The following is a 6,213-nucleotide window of genomic DNA, read 5'->3' as shown; positions in this document are numbered from 1 at the left end:
AATATTCTTTTTTATGTGGTAGACAGTGGCTAATGCAGAGACCCATAGCTGTTCAAAGCACTGAAAAAAAGTGATTATTGAATGTTCGGCTTTAATGGGGATATTTCTATAATCCTGCACGAGATGAGGTAGTCAAAATCCAAATGTAGATGGAGGAGGAGCTCATGAGTCCCTACCTCTAGTTGAAGAGCTATAACGGCTGCTGAAGGAAAAGGAATAATTTTTCAACAGTGGTGCAGCCTCTGATAGGTTGCTCATGCTTCTAGTAAAACACCACACAACCATGATCATGCAAACAGCTTTAATTAAACTATGGATCATTCAAATGAAAAAGATATGAAAGTAAGGAGAGGGTCTTGGGAAGATGGGGATGTTTTCCAGTCAACAATGAAATACTCTTGGCCTCTATTCCCTCCTCCCCACACACCATCATCTGAGCAGTCCACCACAGTGACCTCCTGAATGTCAGTTAGATGGCCTCACTCCTCTGCAGAAATGGGTGTTAAAAGGGGAGTGTCACTGTGGTGGACTGATCAGATGATGACTGGAATTAATGGCCCTATGGGGATCCAGGCCTCATAATTTACGAAGTCAGTTAGACATAGCAACAAACTTCCTTCTAAATTTCTGTGCTAGATGCCGTAGACAAAAGCTATTCTCAAACTTAATCAGAGAGACCTCTCTGCAATGAATGGCCATGAATACAGACTCAGAGCTACCCAAGAGGCTGAGAGTGACAGCTGAGGACTGAACCCTAAGTAAGGCATTTACACATGCCCACTAAGGCTCAGAGACAACTGTAGAAGAAGAAGCAGGAATCTTAAGAGTTGGCAGACAGAGAGAAAGGCTGTGAAATGCCATCCTTTAGATTCCACAGAACCAATGCAGCCATGAACTCACAACTGTAGTTACCTGTGCTGGGCCCACAGAAGATGGGACCTAGCAATACTCAGCCAGGGGCTGGGTCGGGGTTCACTGCTGAATCTTGGCTATTGATAGATTCTGGGAGAAGGTCATTATCTTCAGTTGTGTTCCCATGGATGAGTCCACCAGGTTCCAAGAGATAGCTCCAAAACCATGATCCATACAGATGGCCCTAGTTAGATTCAGTGGGCTACAATCAAAATGAATAGACATGAATGTGAGAAGGAGATTTTTTCAGGGAAGAAAAAGGGGAGAGAAGTGTGGTAGGAAGAAAGGAGAGGACAGGGTAAGAGTGGTCAGTCTGGAATGTGGACAAGTGAAATTTTCTTTTCTTTTTCTTTTTTGGTTTTTCAAGACAGAGTTTCTCTGTGTAATTTTGGTGCTGTCCTGGATCTCACTCTGTAGACCAGGTTGGCCTTGAACTCACAGAGATCCACCTGCCTCTGCCTCCTGAGTGCTGGGATTAATGAGTGAAATTTTCAAAGAACAAATTTCATTAACAGGAAAGCTCAGTTAGAATGTCAAATCTCCTGCAAACAAAACAATTAAATTTGAACCACATATTTTTAATAAGAAAAGTAAGTTTTATAAAAAGGCAAATAAGCTAAGAATCTTAAGAAATCCTTATTTGGATTAGAGCCCCAAATTTCCATAGAAAGCAAAGCTTTTACCAAATACAAGAAATGAAGGAAGGAAAGGAGGGAGGGAGGGAGGGAGGTTGGCTGTAGGTTAGAATGACAGGAGGGAGGGAAGAAAGGAAGGAAAGGAGGAAGGGACAGAGTATGGGAAGAAGAGGAAGAAGAAGGGGAGGAGCGGAGGAGGAGGAGGGGAGAAGGAGGAGGGGGAGGGGGAGGGGGAGGAAGAGAGGAACAGCAGCACACATACATGGTTTAGCTAGGCATTTTCCCCACAATGTGGTAACACTGGAATCTCTATTAACACACCTGAGGCCAAGCCAGGGTTTATCTGTAGGAAATGATTGGTGTAGAGAAGTTGACAAATGGCAACCAGTTCAGCACCCATTTCTTGTTCAATTTTCCTTAATGTCTTCTACTGAAGACGGTCTTCCATTTTATCATGGCTAGGTTGAAACATACTCAGACTACTTCCTCCTTCTCCTCCTCATCTTCTAGCCAGCAAGGTCTCGTTTTATTCTCTAACTTGCTGGTTTGGACATTTCCCCTCTACATGAGGAAGTTTCTCCAGTGGCTAAGGCTATGACCTTGGTACTTGGCTAGCCCTTACTTTTTCTTTCTGTGGATTCACTTGGCTTCTCTCCTCTCCTTTTCTCTCGGTTGAGGAAACTGACCTTTCATACCGCTCACTGTTGCCTTCACACTCTTCTTCCTGGTTCTATTCTTATTCAGACAAAATATCCCATTCATAGAGGAAATATTTAAACAAGATGACATGTCTCCAACTCCGTCCTTTTCTTATGTTTCTATAATTCCTACAGATGCCTGGACTGTTGGAAACAAAATACAGTTTCTAAGATGCGAGACACCTTTCAGTGTGGCTTACAAAGGAAAATCTACCCGATTGTTTCCTGCTGAGAAGACAGCTGGGTTCAGAGCAGGCCTCCGCTCCCAGGGAAAGAGTTCTTTTGAAAATTGTCCATAAATATCCAAGCAATACTCAAGCTCCAGCTGGCTAAGACAGCCCAGTGGCTAAGAGGTTGACTTGGAAACCAGAAGGCTGTGTTCAAAGCCCACTCGGCCACTTACCAGTGATTGACCCTTGGCTTGTCTCTCAGCCTTTCTGACTCTGTTTTCTAAACCGAAATGGTACAGTGATAGATTGTGTACCCTAATAAACTTACCTGAGGATCAGAGGAAAAAGCCAGCCACTAGATTAGACATAGAGGTCAGGTAGTGGTGGCACATGCCTTTAATCCCAGTATTGGGAAGCACATACACCTTTAAACCCAGGAAGTAATGTCAGGGCAGAGAAAGATATATAAGGCGTGAGAGTAAACAGGAAGTCTCACTCTTTGAGGCTGAGGATTTCGTAGAGGTAAGAACTTGTGGCTGGCTTGCTTCTCTGATCTTTCAGCTTTCACCCCAATATCTGGCTCTGGGTTTTTTATTAATAAGACCGTTTAGCAATTTGTGTTACAAAATACCAGGAGCAGTACCTATTTAATGGCGTTGTTTTGAAGATGGGGTTAGTCTACATGACTTACCTGAGCCAGGTATGCCTTGTAGGACATGCTCAGTGCTACCACAATTGGTTCACCTTGTGCCTGGGGACCGCTAAGGTTTTGCCATTGAGTTGTACTTCCAGTGCTTTTCCATTCTCACTATCCTACGTCATCCATCTTCCTTGTGCTGTCCCATGTGCGTCACCTCTTTTCTCCTTCTCGAGCTGTTACTGTGCTACCCACCCTTCCCCCTGCAGCTTCCATTATCCTAAGACTAGCAGACCTGATTTTCATCTGCTCTTCTGAATTCTCTCCACGTGTCATGTGCAGCCTGTTGGACCAGCCTGTATTCCAGCACCAGACACAGGTTCTACATTGCCACGCATTGCTCCATCCCCGCTAACACGTCCAATTCTGGGTGTCGGCTCCTCCCAGCCTGGGCTGTCACAAGGTGTTCAGTGACATCTGAGTCATAGTGTGATCCCTTCTCCCCTTCTGCCATTTCTTTCTCTATTTCAGTCCTTCTCTGAATCTTTGATTAATTAGTCAGTCAGAATCCATTTGATAGTACTTCCTTTTTCTTGTATTATTTACCCTTTCTTTTCTAATGAGTTATACATTTCTTAGAAGGTACAGACTTAAAATTTAGAATTAAACATAGACTTTAAAACAAAATTCTGTGTTCTCCAAATGCCTTGACTATTATGGATATTTGCAATAACAGTACATATTAATACCTTCCTATTCGAGACCAGTACACATTTTGGGTCAACATAGTATCTGAGTTTGGAATCAAGGACCCAGATTTTTCTTGTAAGCTTTAAGTGTGACTTGATGAATTTACTCATAGGATTTTGGTGTATCAAAGCTAAGGTTGTAATAATTCTCTCCTGAAGTAATCATACTTTGGATTTCTCCTTGCAAAAATTAAGCCAAAGAGCAAATGTTAAAAGGATCAGGCATCAGCGACTCAACACTCACAGCAGAAATGGCATTATTAAATCAAACTGAAGCGAATGGGAGCTCTTTATACTGAAAGAAAACGGTGCTGACAGTGACTTTGTCCTGTGGGACTCGCATGCGCATTCTGGAGAAAGGTCCATTTTCGCTGTTGACGTTAACAAGGAAAGGTGTTTAAATTATACAAGAGAATTTTAAAGATGGTCCTAGAGCCAAACATTAGCTGTCAGTGATGCTAATTACTCACGTGTTGCTGGTAGAGGGAAAAGAACTTAGTTACCACAGGAGACTTATCCTCCGAATCCCGCACTCTGCACTCGGGGCACTGTTATTCCTCCAGGGGCAAGGCAGGACAGATGCATCCCATTTTCTACTTCTTTTTGATCTTGTCACAGCTTTCTTATAATTTACCCAATATTTGAAGATGAGAAAACATTTTATATGAGATAAATGTACCTCTGGTCTGGCTTTTAGGAGTAATGAGTATACTTAGACTCCTTTAACTTCTGTGTGAGCTGCTCAGTCACCACAGGTAGACGGCATATATGGCTTTAGGGTTTAATATAGGACTAGTTATTACCTTATTACCAGTGCTTATCCTAAAGATGAATTTTCAGTTATCTTACAGTAATGACTTTTACTCCTAGGCATCTTCTCTTTCAAACTATCAACTCATCAGATGACCAATCAATAAAAGAGCCCCAGAGCTGCCTCAAGCGTGTGAGGATCAATGCAGAAAGTATGGTAGAGCTGAGGGAATCCTGAGTGAATGTGGAAGGAAGAGATGAAGCCGTGAGTGACTGTGTATTATTGACAAGGACCAATGCCTCAGACCCTTGGGAATTGGCAAAGCCTCCTTCCAGATGAGGCTCAAAGGCATGGATGGCACAGCCTTCCTCTGGTCCAACTACAGGTGCTTACAATGAATTGATCAGTGTGTGCAAAAATTAGCAACTGCAGCTTCCTCCTCCAGGATGACTGCAGCCTGAGACTGCTCCCCTACCGAGACCCCCTTCTGAGACTAGCTAACCCTCTTCTAGTGCTGTACCTGATAAACATGGGGGGGGAGGGGGGGTTCCAACTTGGTGCCTTACTTGGTGCTCCTCTATCAGAGCAAGCATGACCCACCTGACCCACATTTTCCAGATGTGTCTGTCCTTTCTTCATCTTTTGTCATCCCAGTCAAGTTTCCAGGCTCAAGCAGGACAGGGTATGACAAGTAAATACAGAGACATAAAAGAGGGTATTGAGATGAACTGGGCTACAGTGTCCCAGAGCACGGCAATGCAGAAGTCCTAATCCAAGCCCGCATTTCATGGATTCCTCAGTTTGGCTTTGGACAGCTTTCCCAACTCTCCCCTGAGAATGCTATTTTTACTGGGCTGTTGGACCAAAGTTATGACATAAACCATGTTTGAGACTGGTTACTTCAAGTAACAGGTAAATTTGCTCAAGTTTCCATGGTGAAGAAGGGTTGGGTGAAAACATGTAGTCTTTGTGTGTGTGTGTGTGTGTGTGTGTGTGTGTGTGTGTGTGTGTGTGTGTGTTGGTTCATACTAAAGTTTGTCAGTTTGTAATTCAGTTTTAATTAATAACATTATTTTTATCCCACAGAGTAAAGAGGACAGCATGATTCTCAATGGATACTTGGTAGAGCTAAAACAATGAATGCTTCTAATAAAACAATTTGTTTTTAATAATTCTCTCTGACATCTGAATTTTAATTATAGAAAAAAAGAAAATGTAAAAGCCACAAATATCATTATAGTGTATCAGAAAAGGCAGGCCAGTGTGATAAAGAATTTTAATTTAAGGGCTGGAGAGTGGTTAAGAACACTGACTGCCTTTCAGAGGACCCCGGTTCAATTCCCAGCATCCACAAGGCAGTTCATACCTGTCTGTAATTCCTAGATCTAACACCCTCACAAAGATATACATGCAGGCAAAACACCAATGCACACAAACTAAAAATAAATAAATTTTAAAAATTTTAATTTAATTCCATTTCAACCAGATCACCTATTCCAGAAAACAGAGTGCTGAAACATTGTTGACCAAGAAACTACTTAAAGGTTAAGAGAACCAGACATGGTGCCTCATACCTGTAATTCCAGCATATGGGAGGCTAAGGCAGGGGTTTGCCATGAGTGAGGCCAAGCATGACTACAATGTAGGTTCTAGGGTCTCTC

Source organism: Peromyscus maniculatus, chromosome 5 (genome assembly GCF_049852395.1).
Source record: "Peromyscus maniculatus bairdii isolate BWxNUB_F1_BW_parent chromosome 5, HU_Pman_BW_mat_3.1, whole genome shotgun sequence".
Classification (NCBI taxonomy): domain Eukaryota; kingdom Metazoa; phylum Chordata; class Mammalia; order Rodentia; family Cricetidae; genus Peromyscus; species Peromyscus maniculatus.
Note: the sequence above shows the minus strand (reverse complement) of the source record.